Source organism: Nuphar pumila, chromosome 14, assembly GCF_984573655.1.
Source record: "Nuphar pumila chromosome 14, dmNupPumi1.hap1.1, whole genome shotgun sequence".
NCBI lineage: Eukaryota > Viridiplantae > Streptophyta > Magnoliopsida > Nymphaeales > Nymphaeaceae > Nuphar > Nuphar pumila.
Window position 1 is genome coordinate 26,965,484 of NC_143262.1, and position 12,145 is coordinate 26,977,628.

The window sequence follows — 12,145 nt, forward strand, 5'->3', positions numbered from 1 at the left end:
GGTTCATTAATTTTAATTCCCATATCTGACAATAGAGTTTTGATCCAGACGAGTTCACATGTTCTGAGTGCCATAGAGTGATATTTGGCTTCAGCACTCGATCGAGCAACCACATTCTATTTTTTATTATGCCAAGATACAAGATTTCCCCCAACGAATACACAATATCCAGAAGTAGATTTCCTATCATTTGGGTTGTTGGCTCAATCCGCATCAATATATCCAATAACATTTAAATTATCATTTCTTTTCATCAAAATTCTTTTTCCTGTCGTCCCTTTTAGATACCTAAGGATTCTGTAGGTTGCCTCAAGATGAGATTCTTTAGGATCATGCATGAACTGACTTATTAGATTGACAACATATAATATATCAGGCCTAGTGACAGTGAGATAAATGAGTCAACCTACAAGTCTTTAGAACTCACCAATATTTTTCATTGATTTTTCCATCATGTTTTCTTAGCTTGCTGCTGGAATCAACCGGAGTGTCATTTGGTTTTGAGCCAAGCATCCATGTATCTTTGAGAAGGTCCAAGATGTATTTTCTCTGGCAAATGAATACTTCTTTGCTTGAATGGGCAACTTCTAATCCAAGAAAATATCTTAGCACTCCCAAATCTTTTATTTCGAATTTTTGGTGCAGTCTCTTCTTTACATGCTCGATCAAGGCTTCATCATTTCCTGTTATGATAATGTCATCCAAATATACAAGAATGACAACAGTTTTGGATCCTTGAATTGAGACAAACATAGAGTGATCAACAGTGCTTCGGCTAAAACCCATTTCAGTGAGAGTTGTACATAACTTAGTGAACCAAGCTCAAGAAGACTGTTTAAGACCATAAATAGCCTTTTTTAATTTGCAAGATGTCTTTTCCCTGTCTTGGACTTGATATCCTGGGGGTAATTCCATGTATATTTCTTCCTCTATATCTCCATGAAGGAAAGCATTCTTTACATCAGATTGAAACATTTTTCAATTCTTATTAGCAGCGACTGATAGAAGGATTCTTATAGAGTTCATTTTTGCTACCAGAGCAAAGGTTTCATTATAGTCAATTTTCTCTATTTGGGTGTAGCCTTTCGCAACCAGTCTTGCTTTATATCGTTCGATAGAACCATTAATATTATAATTGATCTTATAGATCCAGCGACATCCCACAAGTTTTTTTCCTTTAGGATGGTTGATGATTTCCCAAGTACCATTCTTTTTGAGAGCCTGAATTTCCTCTGTCATAGCTTTTCTCCACTTAGGATCAAGACTGGCTTCTTGAAAATTGTTGGGTTCATGATGAGCATAGACACTCAGGGCATAGACAGTGTAGGATGGTGAAAGACCTTTTAAGGAGAAGTAATTTTGGATGGGGTGCGACATGGAATGAGCATATAAGGAAGAGGCTAGGTAGGTATAAAAATCATTCAGTCATTTAGGCAATCTATGGATACGACTAGATCTTCTCGTGAGAGCAATATTAGGATTACTGGTGGAAACTGGTTCATCGACAACAACATTGCTCTGGTTTGACTCAATTTGAATATTGGGAGTCGAATTAGACGAGTTTTGAAACACTGGAGCAGATAATCCATCACAACTTTGAATGTTTGGAAGGGCCACTCTGATCCCCATACCAATCTCCCCCTCAGGGTGAACCTCATTAAAGTAATTAACAGATTCTTGAAAAAAACATTCGCATTCAAAAAAATGAACATCTCTTGAGATATAGAATTTGTTTTGATGGGGATCAAAGCAGCAGTGGCCCTTGTTCACTGTAGAGTATCCCCAAAAAACACATTTTACCGATCGAGGCTCAAATTTATCTCTGCTTTGGGCTTAAAGGTGAATAAACACTTTGTATCCAAAAACTGGTAGGCGAGAAATGGATAAGTGTCTATTATAAACAATTTCCAGGGGAACTCTTCCTTCAACAGAGGAACTCAACAAACGATTGGAAAGATAACAGACGGTTCCAATGGCTTCAGGCCAGTATTTTTTTGGAACATTTTTTTCAAACATGATAGCTCTGGCAACATTAAGCAATTGTTGATTTTTCCATTCTGCGACTATTTTGTTGGGGATTCCCAGCACACAAGTGTTGTGGCAAAATCCTATGTTTATAAAAAAAAATTGTCATAGTGGCATTGACAAATTTGCCTCCATTATCAGATCGCACAACTTTGATTTTCTTATCAAACTGAGTGAAAACTAGTTGGTAAAATTCTGAAAACACCCTTGAAACTTCACTTTTACGTTTAAGGAAATAAATCTAAGTAGCATGAGAGTGATCATCAATGAGTGTAACAAAATAGTTATATCTCAAATGTGATGTTATTGGCACTGGTCCCCAGACATCAGAATGAATCAACTGAAACATAACATCAGATCTACTATGAGAGTGATAAAAAGGCAGACGAAAAGCTTTGGCATATTCACAGGCATCACAAGCATTAGAAAAAAATGGCAAATGCAGAAATAATTGGTTTTAAGACTTTTGAGAGGGGTGGCCTAGTCTAGCGTGCCATAGGAGGCTCAATTCCTTGAGATTGTAGGCAGCTAGAGCTTTAGCATTATCATCCAAAAAATATAATCTATCATGCTGGGTCCCTTTACCAATCACCATATGAGTCTTTTGATCCTGAAAAATCACATTGTTAGCCGAAAATATAGCTATGCGAGCATGGCTCCTGGTGATGCGACTGACAAACAATAAGTTAGCAGGAAATCTGGGAACATAAAGAACTGTTGATGGATCATGATTATAAAAAAAATGAGCAGTACCGATTCCTTTTACTGGGACTTGGCTCCCATCGGCAACATATACGGATTTCTTCGTAGTGTTTCTAATATCATTGATTTGAGATACCTGCCTTGTCATGTGCTCAGATGCACCAGTATCCACAATCCATTTTTCAGGAGAATTTTTGAAAGAAAAGTAACAAGCAATACTTGTTGTATCTTCATGAGTAGAATTGGTAGGAGTATGGACCGACATATGAGTTTTATTGAATTGTTGTAAGGCATTTGCAAGATCGACAATGGATGCTAAGTTTGTAGCACAGGAGTCTCTTTGGTTAGTGCCTTTAGACGGTCTGCCATGGAGTTCCCAACATCTCTCCTTCGTGTGGCCAGATTTCTTACAATAGCTGCACCAAAATCTGGGCTTCTTAGAAGTGTCCTTCTGATCGGTGGTAGTAGCAAATTTGAGGTAGTATGAAGCCTTAAATGCCAACTTCTCAGCAGTGGAACCAGATTAAATGAAAGTGTTAGAGTTCATGACTTTGCATCTAGTTTCTTCATGCTGAATAACAGAACACACGGTGTTAAAGGACGATAACGGTGTCATCATAAGAATCTGGATTCTCAAGGATTCAAACTCGAGTTTGAGACCTGCTAGCAGTTTGAAAATTATGTCTTCCTCTATCCGAGCTTTAATGATTTCAGCGTCGACTGTGATGGGATGATACTATGCCAATTCGTCCCATAGGCCTCGAAGAGACCCTAAATATGTATGGAACAATTTTTCTTGTTGAGCAAGAATTGAAATTTCTTATTGAATTTGGTAAATACGAGCAGGGTTATTTTGTTCTCCATACACATCACGAATGTTATCCTACATATCTTGAGCGGTTTCTAGAAAAAGGAAGCCCTCAACAATGCTAGGGTCCATCGAATTAAGAAGCCATGACATAACCAAGTGGTTAATGTTATCGTCGCGAAATTTTTCCCCCGTCTTCCCCTCCTTGCGGAAGAGAGAAAGAGGAAAATGGTTTCGCGCTTCAAACTTGACCGGATTTTGGAAATTGTTTTGAAATACTCGCCTCCGTTTTGAAAATTTGCGGGAAAATCCATGGGATGGGGCTCGACCTGTCGGTACGAGGTTCGATCGTTCATGTCGCCTTTAACAGGGATAATCGAACCAAGGACCAAAATTGTGCTTGACTTAGTTAAATCATCAAAATTATGTTCTATCCTAAATGCACAGAGAATTCAGGCATGTGCTATGAGATTTTGGAAAATGCAGCTTGGGAAAACATGATGTATGCTCGGAAAACATTTGGAGTTGAAAAGCATTTCTCAGGAAAATGGTGGAAAGTCAATTTCTCAGGAAACTCAGATGAAAAGGGGTTTTTGAAATCACGGGAAAGTTCATAAAGTTGTGGGAAAATCATGAATAGTTGAAAGTCCTGGCAAAATAGAAGTGATTCTTGAGAAAAAGGTGAACATTTGAAAAGGGAAACACTTCTCGGGAAAACTCGGACTTTGAGAATTTTCTTAGGAAAATGATGGAAATTCATTGGAAAGCCCTTGTGGAAAAGAAAATTGAAACTTGGGAAGTTGAAAACCTGAGAATCTTAACCTTGAAATACGTGGAAATCAATTTTGCCTTTGAGAAAGATGAGGGACTTCTCTTGAAAATCTTGGGAAAATGACCTTTTCCCATGGAAAACTGTGGAAAAATTGACTTGAGAAAATCGATTTTGAAAGATTCTTAGAGTTTCTTGAGAAATCGATTTCTTGAGAATGAAATTTTCTTAAAAAAATCATAAGAAAACCAATGATTTCATGATGCAAATGATATGAATGAAAGAATGCACTTTGAAAGGTTTTCTAGGAAATTTGTTGGAAAATGTGCATTAAGTCAAAATAAATCCTTCACATATTCTGACTGTGGCCATGAATATGGTCAGAGTTTATTTGATTTAATGCACAAGATTTTGAAAAATTTAGAAATATGATGTGCATTTTAAGATAGCCTAAGAGTGTAGGCTCAATGTGACTAGTAGAAAGATGATGGATCTGGGTCTCGTCCATATTCCGACTAGGGCCGTAAATATGGATTCCACCGAGTCCATCAACTCCCTAAGAGTTGGTGCACGTGCCATTCGTGAACATCCATAGTGCTTTTGGAATAAAATGCATGAATCATATAAGCAGGATATTGCATAAATTCAAACTATATGATATGCATCCTAGTCTAAGCAGGAAATTAACTCTCTTATTCCAAAATTTACATTATTATATCACTAAATAAAAGAAATTTGCAGACTTCAGCTCCTTCTTTTGAATGTTCCTGCCAAACTGGAAATAGGGTTAGCTCAAATATGTGGGTTTTTCCAAGATTTTCCAATAATATTATGAAATTATTGGATTTAAATGGATATAAACCCTATTCTCATGCTTTCTTGATATTTGAAATGATGAAAATGCAGGGAATTCAGTGGAAAACAGTTTGTAATTCGGAATTGGGGTCAAAATGACCAAAATACTCCTAAAATTAAAGTTATACCTTTTAAAATCAGGGTTTTTGAAGGAAAACTTGGTAAAATTGAGATTTCAAAATTCAAATTGAATCCAATGATGATGAAATGCAGTATGAGGCATGATGACATGCTGCTAAACACATTAAGACTGTAAAATCGGAATTTGACATTTTGCAATTTACCCAAAATAACGAATTTCGCTTGTTTTTCACTTGGATCCAGGTCCTGCGGGACCCTATTTTGATATTATGGCTAATCCACACCTCAAATGGGTTCCAAATTGCACCAAATTCGGTATGAAGTATCTACTTTACTCTGATAAACAGCCTAGAATGCTAAAAATCACGAAATGATATGATTTAAATGCTAAAATTTAAAAAAAGTCCTAAAATGATGGATTTTGCCTATGGATCCGAACCAAATGCAATGCTTAATATGATAATGCAAGATTTACACCATGAAAACTTCTGATATTTTGCAGACTGTCAAAGGACCCGAAATGGAACATTTTTGGTTTTTACAGCCTCAGGATTTGAGCTATGGTGAGTTCAATAACAGAGACTTAGTTCTGACAAAGGTAAAAATCACTCTAATCTGATGTAAAATGCTAAAAAAATATAAAACAGCCATGGAAATTTATGGCATTAATCAGAGATACTCACGACACCTACATGAACAACTTTCATGTTCATGACTTTGGCATTTGATCAATATAAACATGGATAAAAATATAACTTTGTGTTCCTAAATTGACAGAACAGACTAATATGACCAAACAGAGGACTGACAAGAAAAATCCGAAGAAGGTATCAACACTGTTCTAAAAATCACAGGCTTTCAGATGAAAACAGAGGACACTTCGGACATAACTTTCACTTTTTACAGTTTTGGATTTGAAGCAACACACAAAGAGAAACCATAGCCCTAAGTTGATCCAAGATCTCAGAGGCCCAAATCAGGCTCTGACACGTGTCCCGAACTCTCGGATTTTTTGTCAGACATAAAAAAACTCATAAAACTCTGCTAAAATCAGGTTAAAAACTAAACATTCTCCTGAGTTCAGAACATATTTTGGATCGAAAATCGGATATCCCATGAGGGAGATCTCGATTTTACAAATCGGCAAATGATTTTCAAAGCGCCTCCCGGGTAACAAAACCCGACTTGCCATTTTGAATGTTTACCGCAGTAAACAAATTCAAATGCTTCCGAAATTTTGGCACAATTTTAGGGACACCTAAGGGCGCATTCCGTGATTTTTTTGGGATTTTTAATAAAAAATAAATGCATGAAATGACATATGGACTGACTGACAAAAACAGAGACCTACTGAAAATGAGCAGAATTGAAATAAATGCTAAATTAATCCTAATTAATTCATGAAATATGCTAAATGAATGAAATAAAATGAAAATTAAACCTAGCTAAATGCATAAATGTTAAAAATCATCAAAGAAGCATAATTAAATATTTTTATATATGTCGTTTTATGAGAATAGCTCAATCCATCTCTCGGATGAGCTCTTTCTTCAAACGACTCCGAATCGAATTATGGCATCAAATCAAGGGGAAAAGAAGTGCACCTTGCTTCGTTACGCAGCGTAAAAGCTCTTGAAAGGGGCGGCTATCACGAGCTTCCTTCGTCCTTCGCTCCGGACTTCGGATGGTTCACAAAAATCGACCCACTACACCTTCTTCACTGAGCCAAAGGGGCGTGAACTCCAAAGTGTAAAAATCAGATTTTTTAGGAAGGCTAGGTCGAATTTTCAAGTCCACAGAAAAATGGTCTCAAAGGTGGTCTTCTCTCAAAAAAAATACTCTCCTCCTCCTGAGCGTGGAGCCTTGTTTTTATAAACTTTATGAAGAAAATTCGAATTTCAAACAGGCTCAATCTGAGCCCTCCATGTGGTGCCATCTCAAGGGGTGCTATTTTCATTTTTGAGAAAATAAAAAATAAGATTTTTGTGGGTGAGACACCTCAGCAGGATTTGAAATTTTTCAAAATTTGGTTTGCTTGATTTTCTCTGCAGGAAGCTCCCAGATGGCGCCACCTCAGAGGGTGCTCTCTTGGAATTTGAAATTCAAACTCACCTTTTGTAGGGAGTCCTCAGGTGGCGCCACCTCAAAAGGGCTATTTTTATTAAAAGAAATAAAATAAATACAAAATGGAGTCAAATGGAGTTCTGGAATGGCGTCACCTCAAAAGGTGTTCTGAGGTGTAAAGTTGGAATAGTAGGGACATGCCATGTGGCGCCACCTCTGGGGAGTTCAAATGTTTGAAATTTTGCTTTTTCTGCAAGAAAGGAGATCTGGACATGTGGCAGTCCAGGATGGTTCCATACTTGACAAGTGTCAGCCTGCTGGAGGAGGTTCTTCAGATGGCGCCACCTCATGGGGGATTTGAATTTTAAATGGAGGTTGGCCCTGGAGGAATGGGGGGTGGACATGTGGCACCACCTCAGGGTGGCTCCTACAATGCCATGTGGCAAGAGGGAGGAAAAGGAGGGAAGGGACATGTGGCGCCCTCATAGGCCATCTGGAAAAATCAGAGCTCAGGATTTGCGCCACCTAGGCCTTGTTTGAATTTTGAATGGTTTGCTTTTTCTGAAGAAAGCCAGGAGTGACATGTGTCTCCTACTTTTCTGAGAAAAGTAGGGAGAAGACATGTGTCCTCTACTTTTTCTGAAGGAGGTAGAAGGAGACATGTGTCACCTGCTTTTTCTAAAAGAAGCAGAGAATGACACGTGGCAGAGGGGAGAGAAGGAGGGCCAAGCCATGTGGCGTCATCTCAGACAACATGGAAAAGGTGGAGTTCAGGATCTGCGCCACCTATGAGGAGATTTGAATATTTAAATTCTAGCTTTTCTGAAGAGAGCTAGGAAATGACACATGGCATGTGCTTTTTCTGAGGAAATGAGAGATGGACATGTGTCCTCTGCAGAAGACACACTCCAAATGGCGCCACCTCAGAGGAGACAAGCCTATCTTTTCTGGAGGATTTTAGGAGTGACACGTGTCTCCTACTTTTCTGAGAAAAGTAGGGAGAGACATATGTCAGGCTACTTTTCTAGAAGGAGGGAGAGGTTGACACGTGTCCCCTGCAGGAGACACACTTCAAGTGGCGCCACCTCAGAGGAGACAAGCTCCACCTTTTCTAGACAGGACAACCTATGACACTTGGCATCTCCTGGTAATCTTGGAATGACACATGGCGCAGGATGGATAGGGTGACACATGGCAAATAAATGGGATGACATGTGGCGGCTTCTTAGGGTAGCTTCACACTGACACTTGGCATGGAAATGGGAGGAGAGAGAAAAAGACAAGTGGCACCAATCCAGGGGACAAGGCTCCTATATTTTTGGGTTTTTCAAAATTCAAAATTTCAAAAGAAAAGCTTGTGTGACACCACCTCAGTGTGGGTCCCACATTGCTTCTTTACTGAAATAAGGATAAAACAACTTCTTTTTGGAATTTTCATAAAATCTGGACTAATTGGTAAAACAGGAATTTTTGGAAAGAGTTGGCCCCTGTAGGGCAATTTTGTAAAAGGAAGATATTTGAAATTGTCAAAAGGGCAAAATCTGAGGTGAAGTGGATGAAATCCATATTGAAAACTATCAGTTCTCTAATCATCACCAAGATTTTGTGTGTCTTCTTGTTCATTGTCTTTATCTGTCCCTTCAGCTCCGCTACGCTGATTATCGCTAGCAGCCTACACAAGAAAAGAACAGTCAGTATTGATAAACAAAATATAATGAAATAAATTACACACTATATGTGATTCTATCATGTGCTCATGTGTGTTCTAAGGCAATAAAAAAACTCTATATATGATTCTATCATGCTCATATGTGCTCTAAGGCAGACAAAAAGTTATATATGTGATTCTATCATACTCATATGTGTGCTAAGGCAGTCAAAAAATTGAATATGTGATTATAGCATGCTCATATGTATTCTAAGGCAGCTAGAAAAACTCTATATGTGATTCTACCATGCTCAGATGTGCTTTAAGGCAGGCAAAAAGCTATATATGTGATTCGATCATGCTCGTATGTGTGCTGGGGGTAAAATGGGAAGAATTGATAATTTTGAAGACCCAGGGTTTTGAAATCAATTTTGAAAAGAGTTGAAATTCTAATCTGGATTGAAAATTTTGAAATCAAGAGTTCTGGACCTCGAAATGACATGCTGTGCAGTGCAGTGATTTGAAATGCTCATGCAATGATATGCAATGTCATGTCTTATGAAATGCAATCTTGAACCAAGACTTGGAGCTGTCTGTCTCCTGTCAGGAATAAATTTTTGAATATCTGAGTTAAAATTAGAGAAATTTTGAGAGTTTCAGATGAAATTTGGACTTTTGCAAGGTCCGGGCTCAGAAAATGACCATTTTGCCCTCCAGCGATTTCAGAGGCTGGATGATGATGCTTGGTGGAACTGTCGGGGAGGTGAGTGAAAATTTGGGGTGTTTACAGTTAACAGATTCCCATTCGTCATACTTTGCGTCATCTGGTTCGGGTTGCGGGATTTTTTCCGTAATAAGGCCTAGCTTCCCTTTGCCACTCAGAAATAGGCTGGCTGACTTGGACCAGCTGATATAATTGGTTCCATCTAATGGAAGAGACGTGATCTTAAGAGTGAGGTTCGCTTCTTGAACCACCATTTTAGCATTAACTGGTATTTACGATGATGAATCCATAAGAAAACACAGAATAGAGGGATACCTCGAAGAAAAGAATCTGGCAGCGAGGAGAGCAACACAGCACAACAACCAGTCACGGCTATCACGATCAAACAACAATGGGCTTTGATACCATGTTAAAATATACTTAGCACAGATAATAACACAGAGAGAACATGATATACATGGTTCGGCATTTTCCTACATCCACGGAGAGAACAAACCACCAATACTCTTTGATATGATTCAGTGATACATTTGGTTACAGGCAGTACAAATAAATAACACGCACAACCTTTCTGGATAACTATCACTAAAGCAAACGTGGTAACTATCCAAGATAAATATAGGTAAAATAGTAACGGTCGGCTATGAATTATGAAATGTATCCTATTCAAAAAGCCAATAATCCCAACAACGTTGACTACATTCCTCTCTTTTCCAATAACAATGCCAATTTACCTAATAAAATGTAATCCCTTCCCAGGTATATTTTCTAATTGAGACTCTTTCTTCTTGTTCTTTTCCTTACAATATGCTCTCATGATATGCATCAACCTGATTCTAGAGGAGCCCGTTAGTATAGCTCGTGACAGCATCTGCCATTTGATTATTATAAATCACCATCACAGTTGGGACTTCTCGTTACAGGCTGAGAGGTGCTGTGCTGACCGTGGTTCTGTTCGGTATCCATGATGTGAAACTCCGTGAGTACTAGTTTGACCTTGCGGAAAGAAACATATACCCTGGGTATCGAACTTGGGGTGTCCTTCAACTTGAATGCCTTAAGCTTCTGGTATGGTAAAAGCCACAATGTAGCCAAGCATGTTCATTAAAGGTACTTTATATCCACACCACTCGCACTAGGATTTTAATTCTTGGCCAATCAATCAATAGTGAATGATTTACTGGCTTCTAAAGAAAAAAAAGAAAAAATTTCCTGCAGTATCTATCACAATGTGGTAAGGTGTCCAACAACTGTTTAGTAGGAACTTACATTGTAAGGCTTAGTGTGAGCAATTGATTCTAGCAAATTACGAAGGGTTAATCTGAAGATGATAAGACGTGATATTTATCAAGGTTTTGGAATCATTGCTCAAAAAAATAAGATTTTGGGTTTATGAAATTAAATCATGCCAACAAAATTTTGTATATCCTTTGCCCAATTGGAAGTAACTAGATCATGTTTGATATAATGCACTTAGTTGATCATTTAACCTTGTGTAAATCTTGCCAAGAAGATTTCTTATGCTGCTTATTCGTGACTACTTTGTTTTTCTTTTAACCCGACATGTTTTTGTATGATCATGAGAACATGTTCTTGTATTGGGGAGTGCCTAGGTTGACTTCTATGTTATCCACTCTGACAATTGCTTAAGGGTTTTCTTGCCTTTGGAAAATAAGCTTGAACTCATAAAACTCAGACTCTGCATGCTCCTCTTTTCCCATGGGCATTTCATCGTTAACTTTCTTTTGAGACTTGGTTTTAGAAAGATTTGTCTTAATCGAGAGATATGACCTCTTTAAGTTGGCACAAAATTTCTATTCTAACAGAAATTCTATGAAAGAACCCCCTTCCCCACTTGAATTCTTGCTTCTGGTTTTGGGTTTTGGGTTTTTGTAAACACCCCAAATTTTCACCCTCATCCAGTGTTTATATATTTCATGTGTCATTGCATATCATTGCATGCATTCGGCATACCATTTCATTGCATTGCATGGCATTGCATGTCATTACATCTCATTTTCGAGATCCAGCACTCCTGTTTTTAAAATATTTAATCCAGATTCGGGTTTTAAAACTTTTCTTTCAAAATCAATTTTAAAACCTGGGTTTTTAATCAACATTTTGTCGTTTGCCAACCCTCAGGACCTTATATTTTGAAATGTTTTCTCAGAAAACAATCTGGATTCGTTTTAAACTCAATTTTCAACTGATTTCAATTCTCAGATGAGATCCATCTAGGTGGTGTCGCTTCTGGATTCCTTCATCTATCAAATTTCTCAAAAATTTTAGAGTTCTAGTTGGATCAGGACTCTTTTTTCCAGAGTCCTAGTCGGATCAAAACTCTACTTTTCACTACCTTTTCACCTATTTTCGGAGAAAACCTTTCAAAATCTTCTATTTTGGCCAAAATTTCAGAGTCTTAGTTGAATCAGGACTCTTTTTCAAGAGTCAAGTCAGATCAGGACTCTT